General features: G+C 36.5%; 1 non-coding gene across 1 annotated transcript; it reads right to left on the bottom strand.

Moving 5' to 3' along the window:
• Nucleotides 1-10,502: 10,502 nt before the first annotated feature.
• On the bottom strand, nucleotides 10,503-10,610 carry LOC148548758 (small nucleolar RNA R71). The gene has a single exon (XR_015897673.1). It is a non-coding gene; the product is annotated as a small nucleolar RNA R71 (small nucleolar RNA).
• Nucleotides 10,611-11,489: the final 879 nt, after the last annotated feature.

Below are 11,489 nucleotides of genomic sequence, written 5' to 3'. Positions count from 1 at the left end.
GTCTGAATAGATTGCAAGTTGCATCCAACAGTACTAAAGAAGCATCTTCTGAATAAGAAGCTTATAATCCTGAGAACCCTGCAATGGCAGAGGTGAATTATATGGGACAGCCCTATGGAAACACCTTTAATCCTTCATGGAGAAATCATCCAAATTTCTCATGGAAGGACCAACAGAAGCCTGAACAAGGCTTTAACAATAATGGTGGAAGAAATAGGTTTAGCAATAGCAAGCCTTTTCCATCATCTTCTCAGCAATAGACAGAAAATCCTGAACAGAGCCATTTTGGCCTGGCAACCATAGTCTCTGATCTATCCAAGACGACACCAAGTTTCATCAATGAAACAAGGTCCTCCATTAGAAATTTGGAGGTACAGGTGGGTCAGCTGGGTAAGAAGATTACTGAAACTCCTCCTAGTACTCTCCCAAGCAATACAGAAGAAAATCATAAAAGAGAGTGCAAGGCCATAATCATGATCAACATGGCCGAACCTGGAGAGAGTAAGGAGGACGTGAGTCCCAGTGAGAAAAGCCTCATGGGACGTCCTCTGGACAGAAAGGAGTTTCCCTTTGAGGAACCAAAGGAATCTGAGGCTCATACAGAGACCATAGAGATTCCATTGAACTTTCTTCTGCCATTTATGAGCTTTGATGAATATTCTTCCTCTGAAGAGGACGAAAACATCACTGAAGAGCAAGATGCTAAATATCTAGGAGCAATTATGAAGCCGAATGCCAAGTTATTTGGTAATGAGAATTGAGAGGATGAACCCCCTTGTTCACCAAGTAACTGAATGCATTAATGAGGCAGACATTACCTCAGAAGAAACCGGATCCTAGAAAATTCTTCATATCTTGTACCATAGGCACCATGACCTTTGTGAAGGCTCTGTGTGACCTGGGGTCAGGGATAAACCTCATGCAACTCTCTGTAATGGAGAAACTGGGTATCTTTGAGGTACAAGTAGCATAAATCTCACTAGAGATGGCAGATAAATCAATGAAACAGGCTTATGGACTAGTAGAGGACGTGCTAGTAAAGGTTGAAGGCCTTTACATCCCTACTAATTTCATAATCCTAGACACTGGGAAGGATGAGGATGAATCCATCATCCTTGGCAGACCCTTCCTAGCCACAGCAAAAGCTCTTATTGATGTTGACAGAGGAGAGTTGGTCCTTCAGTTAAATGAGGACTACCTTATATTTAAGACTCAAGGTTCTCCTTCTGTAACCATGGAGAGGAAGCATGAAAAGCTTCTCTCAATACAGAGTCAAACAAAACCCCCACATTCAAACTCTAAGTTTTGTGTTTGGAGGCCATAACCAAACTCTAAGTTTGGTGTTGGGAAGCCACAATCAAACTCTAAGTTTGGTGTTAAGAGGCCCCAACCCTACTCTGATTATCTGTGAGGCTCCATGAGAGCTCACTGTCAAGCTATTGACATTAAAGAAGCACTTATTGGGAGGTAACCCAATAATATTTAATTATATCTATTTATTTTTCATTGTTATTTTATGTTTTTTGTAGGTTGATGATCATGTGAAGCCACAAAAACAACTGAAAAATCAAAAACAGAATGAAAAACAGCATTAAAAATAGCACATCCTGGAGGATAAGCTTACTGGCGTTTAAACGCCAGTAAGAAGCATCAGACTGGCATTTAACGCCAGAAAGAAGCATCAAGCTGGCGTTAAATGCCAGAAACAGGCTACAGTTTGGCGTTTAACGCCAGAAACAAGTAGCAGTCTGGCGTTAAACGCTAGGATAGCACTCTAAGGGCGTTTACACGCCTAAATGGAGTAGGGATGATAAGTCCTTGACCCCTCAGGATTTGTGGACCCCACAGGATCCGCCCAACCTCAACTCTCTCTCTCTCTCTTCTTCACACCTTTCATAACACTCTTCCCCAAAAACCCTTCACCAATCACCTCCATATCTCTTCCCCAAATACCCTTCACAATTCAAACCATTTCCCTTCTACACCCAACCCCCTGGCCGAACCACTTCCCTAACTCCATCTCCTCCATTTTCTTCTTCCACTTCCCTCTTTCTTCTTTTGCTCGAGGACGAGTAAACCTTCTAAGTTTGGTGTGGTAAAAGCCTTGCTTTTTGTTTTTCCATAACCATTTATGGCACATAAGGCCAGAGAAACCTCTAGAGAGAGGAAAGGGAAGGCAAAAGCTTCAACTTCTAAGTCATAGGAAATAGAGAGATTTATCTTAAAGGTCCATCAAGACCACTTCTATGAAGTTGTGGCAAAGTCATCTGTACCCTATCCAATTCAGCTAGAATTGTCAGAGAGGGTGATATCCTCATTGAAGAGGACAAGTCCATCACTGAGAAAAAGATGGAGCAATCAAGAGAGCCCACTCATGGACCTCAACAAGAGCATGAGGAAATTCCTCATCTGGAAATCCCTGAGATGCCTCAAGGGATGCACTTCCCTCCATAAAACTTTTGGGAGCAAATCAACACCTCCCTAGGAGAATTGAGTTCCAACATGGGACAACAAAGGGTGGAGCACCAAGAGCATTCCATCCTCCTCCACGAAATTAGAGAAGATCAAAGAGCTATGAGGGAGGAGCAACAAAGGAAAGGAAGAGACATAGAGGGGCTCAAGAGCACCATTGGTTCTTCAAGAGGAGGAAGACGCCACCCTCACTAACGTGGACCCGTTCCTTAATTGCCTTGTCTATTTATTTTTTCTGTTTTCATTCTCTATGCTCTATGTTTCATTCAAGTTTGTGTCTTTATTACATGATCATTAGTGTTTAAGTATCTATGTCTTAAATCTATGAATGTCCTATGAATCTATCACCTTTCTTGAATGAAAAATGTTTTAACCACAAAAGAACAAGAAGTACATGATTTCGAATTAATCCTTGAAATTAGTTTAATTATTTTGATGTGGTGATAATACTTTTTGTTTTCTAAATGAATGCTTGAACAGTGCATATGTCTTTTGAATTTGTTGTTTATGAATGTTAAAACTATTGGCTCTTGAAAGAATAATGAAAAAGGAGAAATGTTATTGATAATCTAAAAATTCATAAAATTGATTCTTGAAGGAAGAAAAAGCAGGGAAAAACAAGGCTTGCAAAAAAAATGGTGAAAATAAAAGAAAAAAAAAGAGAGAAAGAAAAAGAAAAAGAAAAAGCAAGCAGAAAAAGCCAAGTGTAACAACCCTGATTTTCGAGTACGTGAGATCTTTTCTGAAAGTACGGATTTCTACGAAAGATTAGTAGAGGAAGAACCACTTCTATATCATCAAGCATTTCAATCCTCATTGTCATTATGTCATCTTTAAGATAGAACCTTTTCTGAGGCACGCTCGATAACGTAGTCACAAAAAACCCAGTTTTTGAACCGTATCGGTTAAGAGTTTTGATTCTATTTTTCGTAAATAGTCTCAGTTTGACGAATCGGACTCGATTCATGAGAGAAGAGAGATAATAGGATAATATTATCATTATATTAGTATTAGAAGCTTCTTGAATGATATTATAAGGTTACCTGGTCAGTTTTAGTTAAAACCAGAAAATCGGTTTAACCAGGTTCACAGTTTACTGGTGCAGCTTAGCACCGGCACTCTCTGATGACTTTAGCAATGCTAAGGCCTCATTATACATGTTTTATTCTCATATTAAATATGTTACTAGTATCTTTTATGCTAGTAGATCAGAAAATAACTTTTAGAGATGTTTTTACGTATGTTCCGATACACCTAGTTTTAGTAGTTATACACCTGAGATATTTTAATATTATTTTCATCCACCTTCAAGCCAACCAATCAAAACTCACCCTACACCCTCATGACACTCCAAGGCTGTCTCATTTCTTCATTTTGGCCGAAAATAACAAGAGAGAAAAGAGAGAAACTTTCATGAACACTTAATCTTCAAAGCTTGATTTCTTCTGAACTAAAACTCAAATCAAAACTCTGATTTCACCAAAATGATCCTCTCTTCTTTCTCTACATAACCATATAACATATCAAGGCTGGAAATAAGGTGAGATGGCTGTCTCCCTCCCTCTTCGATTCAGTTTTCAAGGAAAACCATGCAAAACATGTGTTTTCTTAATGTTTTTCCTTAGGAATCATGCTTAACTTGACTTGAGGGCCAAGAAACGTGAATTTACAGCAAGTATAAGGTTAAAAATCACTTCCTAACATGCTGAGTGAGATTTGGTTAGTTGAGGGTTTTTGGATTTAAAGTTGTTCTTGATGTGATTTAGGAGGAGAAAGTGCTTAAGGACCACCTGAAAGTCTAACCAAATTAGGAGCAGCAAAACCAGGTAGGGTTTGACGAATTTAATCTTGATTGATTGTGGTTGAGTTGTGTAATTATGATATGGTTTGGTTGTGCTTGAAATTGATTGTTTATATGAGTGATTCTTGTTGAAAATTTGGTGAAATTTTGATGAAATTTGATGAAATTCAAGCTATGAACTTGTGTTCTTGTGGCTGCTGGAAAACGAAACCCTAACCCTTAAATTGGGGTTCAATTTGTGTTAAAATCATGTAGAAAAAATGGGGTTTTAGTGGCTGATAATTTATTATGAATTATGGTAAAAATCGGTTGCTGAAAAGACTGAAAAACGGGTAAAAACAGAGAAAGAATCTGAAGAATTTACGAAGAACATGAAGAACACTTTGAGTGTAGTAAAGAACAATGAAGAACACCTTTTAGATCTTAAAAAGGTCAAGGTTGTAATTATTTTGGTGTTTGAGGGGTTATTTTGTAATTTCTGAAAGTTAGGGTGGTTAAAGTAGAAATATTAAAAATTACGGGTGGTAAAAAGTGAATTTTAAAGGTTAAAAGTTAAAGTGAGATAATTTTCGAAAATTTAATGATAAAATAATAAATAATAATAAAATAATGCGAAAAAGGCAGTTTTCTGTAAAAGCTTTAGAAAGACAACTTTTAGTGCAGAATCTCATAATTACCTTCATAAAACACTTAGGAAGTGGTAAGAACATATTAGTGAGGCAAAGATAAAGGAATGATAAGAAGTTAAAGAAAAGATAAAAATCAAGGAAAAGTCTATAAAGTTCTAATGATAGAAAAACAGACAGAGATTAGTGAACGAACTAGGGCAACATAGTTAGTCCTTCAGTTGCGACTAGGGTTAGGTATAATATGAAAAGTTAAACTATTTCAGTATAGACTTAATGAACCTATACTTGGAGCAGACTAACTATTCATACTGAAATTTACATAAGCTTTAAATACATACGTTAAGCAGAAAAATCAAAGCAGAGTAAAGAAACACAGAGAACAGAGTAACTAGAGAAGAATAAAGGGATACAGAAAAAAGAGTAATCTGATAAAGAGAAATGGTTTGAGTTAAGATGTTGTAAAAGTAAAAGCTGTAGAGTTTGTATAGCATGATTGAACAAAGAAAGAAAGAGGTACTGCATAAGAATGTGAAAGTGGTGATGAATAATGAGAATGTTAATGAATGATGATAATGAGAATGATTATGTAAGAATCTGCTACAGGGAGGCAGTCAGATAGATGGTGGTATGACCACTGAGAACGCTTTCCTGGGATACCTTGCTATAATGCTTTGCTGTAAGACAAAGGTTGCTTACAGAGGTATCGAGATGAGTGTGCTCCTGTAAGACAGAGGTTGCTTACAGTGAGTGTGTTGTTGCTCCTGTAAGACAGAGGTTGCTTACAGTGAGTATGTTGTTGATCCTGTAAGACAGAGGTTGCTTACAGTGAGTCTGTTGGGCGTATATCGGCTAATAAGTGCCGCCCTGCAAGACAAAGGTTGCTTGCAGTGGATATTGCCAACAGGAAAGCCTTATCCAAACAGAGGTTGCTGGGTAACGTCGGAAGCGGGTATGTAACCGACAGATGAGCTCATTGCCTGCACTAGGGCTAGACATGCATCATATTTGGTTGCGCATTTCCTCTATTATGATTGTTGTTTGAATGTATGCCTTCTTTGTTTTCATTCTATTCTCCGTGTCTGTGTTTTGTTTTCTTGTATTCTTTTGTTTGTGTTTTGCTTTTTGTTTTCTCTATTTTCTCTATTTATCTGTCTTCTATTTACTACTTCTCAATATTCTATTATTTGTCTGCTAAACAACACGGAATTAATGAACGTAACTAATAACCCCGGCCCTACTAAGAAATCCCCAGTTCTTACCACTTCTCTCTCCCTTCCCCCTTCAGATGGAAGCATGAGTACTATTCCGTAGTTTGTTGATGAATGTTCTGCAAAGAGGATTCCGCTCTAGGTAGTCTTCTGAGTCTATAGTGAACTCCGTTACCTGTTTATATGTATATACTGTGAGACCAGCAAACGTCTGCACCCTGCTTATCTACAAACTTTAACCTAAGTCCTCCGTACGATGTTGCTATTATGTGGCCACTCGATGAAGTACTTGAGAGACGCTCTTTGATGACATATGATTGTACAGAGGATTAGTAGACGACCTTCCACCTTTTGATGATAATTGATGAGCGGATAATTTATACGCTTTTTGGCATTGTTTTTACATAGTTTTTAGTATAATTTAGTTAGTTTTTAGTATATTTTTATTAGTTTTTAATTAAAAATCATATTTCTGGACTTTACTATGAGTTTGCGTGTTTTTCTGTGATTTTAGGTATTTTCTGGTTGAAATTGAGGGACCTGAGCAAAAATCAGATTCAGAGGTTGAAGAAGGACTGTAGATGCTGTTGGATTCTGACCTCCCTGCACTCAAAGTGAATTTTCTGGGGCTACAGAACTCCAAATGGCGCGCCCTCAATTGCATTGGAAAGTAGACATCCAAGGCTTTCCATCAATATATAATAGTCCATACTTTGTCTGAGTTTAGATGATGCAAACTGGTGTTCAACGACAGTTCCATGCTGCATTCTGGAGTTAAACGCCAGAAACAGGTTGCAAAGTGGAGTTAAACGCCAGAAACAGGTTACAAACTGGCGTTCAACTCCAAGAGAAGCCTCTACACGTGTAAAGCTCAATGCTCAGCCCAAGCACACACCAAGTGGGCCCCAGAAGTGGATCTCTGCATCATTTACTCATTTCTGTAAACCCTAGTAACTAGTTTAGTATAAATAGGACTTTTTACTATTGTATTTACATCTTTGGAACATCTTTAGTTTCACCTTTAGATCACGTTTGGGGGCTGGCCATTCAGCCATGCCTGGACCTTATCACTTATGTATTTTCAACGGTAGAGTTTCTACACTCCATAGATTAAGGTGTGGAGCTCTGCTGTTCCTCATGAATTAATACAAAGTACTACTGTTTTTCTATTCAATTCAAGTTTATTCCTTCTCTAAGATATCCATTCGCACCCAAGAACATGATGAATGTGATGATTATGTGACGCCCATCATCATTCTCACCCATGAACGCGTGCCTGACAAACACTTCCGTTCTACATGAAAACAAGCTAGAATGAGTATCTCTTAGATATCTAATACAGAGGACCGAGTCCGAGATATTAGAATCTTCGTGGTATAAGTTAGAACCCATGGATGGCCATTCTTGAGATCCGAAAAGTCTAAACCTTGTCTTTGGTATTCCGAGTAGGATCTGCGAAGGGATGGCTGTGACGAGCTTCAAACTCGCGAGTGCTGGGCGTAGTGACAGACGCAAAAGGATAGTAAATCCTATTCCAGTATGATCGAGAACCGACAGATGATTAGCCATGCAGTGACAGCGCATTGGATCATTTTTCACAGAGAGGATGGGATATAGCCATTGACAACGGTGATGCCCTACATAAAGCTTGCCATGGAAAGGAGTAGGAATGATTGGATGAAGACAGTAGAAAAGCAGAGGTTCAGGAGGAACGAAAGCATCTCTATACGCTTATCTGAAATTCTCACCAAAGAATTACATAAGTACCTCTATCTTTATTTTACGTTTTATTTATCTTTTTTATTATCATTTCACCATAACCATTTGAATCCGTCTGACTGAGATTTACAAGGTGACCATAGCTTGCTTCAGGCCGACAATCTCCGTGGGATCGACCCTTACTCACGTAAGGTTTATTACTTGGACGACCCAGTGCACTTGCTGGTTAGTTGTGCGAAGTTGTGATAAATAGTTGAGATTACAATTGTGCGTACCAAGTTGTTGGCGCTATTGATGATCACAATTTCGTGCACCAAGTTTTTGGCACCGTTGCCGGGGATTGTTTGAGTTTGGACAACTGACGGTTCATTTTGTTGCTCAGATTAGGTAATCTTCTTTTTGTTTTATTTTCAAAAATTTTTCAAAAAAAAATCTTTCAAAAAAATTTTTCCTTTATTTTCGAAAAAAATAAAAATAGATCTTTTCAAAAATATATTTTTCTTCAGAATTTTTAAGAATGATTTCTAGTGTTTCAGATGATGCTTTTATCATCACAGGAGCTAGTTGATTCCCATCAATTTGGCTGTTGTATGTAATGTCCTGCTGAAGCTTGTTCTGCCCTGTCTAATCTCTTTAGACTGAAGCTTTAGACTAATATTGCTTGATTCCTGGAATTCTTATTTAAAAATTTTTGAAATCTTTATTTTCTTTTTCAAAATAATTTTCGAAAAAATTAAAAAAAAATTAATAAAATCATAAAACCAAAAATATTTTGTGTTTCTTGTTTGAGTCTAGAGTCAAGTTTTAAGTTTGGTGTCAATTGCATCTTTTTAATTTTCTAAAAATTTATTTTTGAAAAATTCATGCATTGCATTCTTCATGATCTTCAAGTCGTTCTTGGCTAGTCTTCTTGTTTGATCTTCATATTTTCTTGTTTTGTGTTTTTCCTTGTTTTTCATATGCATTCTTGAATTATTAATGTCTAAAGAATAAAAATTTTTAAGTTTGGTGTCTTGCATGTTTTCTTTTCTTGAAAATTTTTCAAAAATAAGTTCTTCGTGTTCATCTTGACATTCAAAGTGTTCTTGGTGTTCATCTTGACATTCATAGTGTTTTTGCATGCATTTTTGGTTTTGATCTTAATTCTTCATGTTTTGTTTCATTCTTGCTGCTTAATGAAAAAAAAAGAGAGAAAAACATCAAAAAGATATCTTCTCATTTTTTCTTTCTTTATTTAAAATTCAAAAATCAAAAAAATATCTTTCCCTTTTTCACTCATAAATTTTCGAAAATTTGAGTTGACTTTTTCAAATCAAATTTTCAAATTAAAAATTCTATCTTTTTCAATTATTTTTCAAAAATAAAATCTTTTTCAATTTTTCTTTCATATTTTCGAAAATTTCAAATTGATTTTCAAAATCTTTTCCTTATTTTTATTCCATATTTTCGAATTCAATGCTAACAATTAATGTGATTGATTCAAAAATATTAAGTTTGTTACTTGCCTAATAAGAAAGGTTCAATCTTTCAATTTTAAAATCAAATCTTTTTGTTTCTTGTTAGTCAAGTAATCAACTTTAATTTTCAAAATCAAATCTTTTTTAAATTTCTTTTTCAAATCTTTTTCAAAATAAATTTCAATCACATCTTTTTCAAAATCAATTTCAAAATCTTTTCTAACTTCTTATCTTTTCAAATTTGATTTTCAAATCTTTTTCAATTAACCACTTAACTTTTTGATTGATTCTTATTTTTTTCAAAACTACCTAACTAATTCTCTCTCTCTAATTTTCGAAAATCCCTTCCCTCTTTTTCAAAATTCCCTTTTTTCTAACTAATTATTTTAATTTTTAATTTAATTTGATTTCAATTTTAATTTTCAAATTTTAACTTTAATTTTAAAATATTTTTATTCTATTTATTTAAATTTTCGAATTCTTCTCTTCCTCACCTCCTTCTATTTATTTATTCATCTACTAACACTTCTCATCCACCCAAAAATTCGAACCCCATCCCCTTCTCTGTGTTCGAATTTTTCCTCTTCTCCTTCTTACATTCTTCTCTTCTTAAACTTGCGTAAGGAATCTCTATACTGTGACATAGAGGATTCCATATTTTCTTTTGTGTTCTCTTCTTTTTCATATGAGCAGGAACAAGGATAAAAACATTCTTGTTGAAGCCGATCCTGAACCTGAAAGGACTATGAAGAGGAAGCTAAGGGAAGCTAAAGCTCAACTCTCTGGAGAAAATCTGACCGAAATTTTCGAAAAGGAAGGAGACATGGCCGAAAATAATAACAATGCAAGGAAGATGCTTGGTGACTTTACTGCACCAAATTCCAATTTACATGGAAGAAGCATCTCAATCCCTGCCATTGGAGCAAACAATTTTGAGCTTAAACCTCAATTAGTTTCTCTGATGCAACAGAACTGCAAGTTTCATGGACTTCCGTCCGAAGATCCTTTTCAGTTCTTAACTGAATTCTTGCAGATCTGTGATACTGTTAAGACTAATGGGGTTGATTCCGAGGTCTACATGCTTATGATTTTCCCGTTTGCTTTAAGAGACAGAGCTAGAGTATGGTTAGACTCTCAACCTAAAGATAGCCTGAACTCTTGGGATAAGCTGGTCACGGCTTTCTTAGCCAAGTTCTTTCCTCCTCAAAAGCTTAGCAAGCTTAGAGTGGATGTTCAAACCTTCAGATAGAAAGAACGTGAATCCCTCTATGAAGCTTGGGAGAGATACAAGGAACTGACCAAAAAGTGTCCTTCTGACATGCTTTCGGAATGGACCATCTTGGATATATTCTATGATGGTCTGTCTGAGCTATCAAAGATGTCACTGGACCATTCTGTAGGTAGATCCATTCATCTAAAGAAAACGCCTACAGAAGCTCAAGAACTCATTGACATGGTTGCAAATAACCAATTCATGTACACTTCTGAAAGGAATCCTATGAATAATGGGACGCCTATGAGGAAGAGAGTTCTTGAAATTGATACTCTGAATGCCATATTGGCTCAGAATAAAATATTGACTCAGCAAGTCAATATGATCTCTCAGAGTCTGAATGGACTAAAGGAATCATCCAACAGTACTAAAGAGGCATCTTCTGAAGAAGAAGCTTATGATCCTAAGAACCCTACAATAGCAGAGGTGAATTACATGGGTGAACCCTATGGAAACACCTATAATCCCTCATGGAGAAATCATCCAAATTTCTCATGGAAGGATCAACAAAAGTCTCAACAAGGCTTTAATAATGGTGGAAGAAATACGTTTAGCAATAGCAAACGTTTTCCATCATCCACTCAGCAACAGACAGAGAATTCTGAGCAGAATCCATCTAGCTTAGCAAATATAGTCTCTGATCTATCTAAGGCCACTTTAAGTTTCATGAATGAAACAAGGTCATCCATTAGAAATTTGGAGGCACAAGTGGGCCAGTTGAGTAAAAGAGTCACTGAAACTCCTCCTAGTACTCTCCCAAGCAATACAGAAGAGAATCCAAAAAGAGAGTGCAAGGCCATTGATTTAACCATCATGGCTGAACCTACAAGGGAGGGAGAGGATGTGAATCCCAGTGAGAAAGACCTCCTGGAACGTCCAGTGATCAACAAGGAGTTTCCTTCTGAGGAACCAAAGGAATCTGAGGCTCAT

The sequence above is a fragment of the Arachis ipaensis genome, chromosome B8 (genome assembly GCF_059453495.1).
Source record: "Arachis ipaensis isolate K30076 ecotype BB chromosome B8, ASM5945349v1, whole genome shotgun sequence".
NCBI classification, from domain to species: Eukaryota; Viridiplantae; Streptophyta; class Magnoliopsida; order Fabales; family Fabaceae; genus Arachis; species Arachis ipaensis.
Note: the sequence above shows the minus strand (reverse complement) of the source record. Positions and strands in the feature narration are given on the sequence as shown.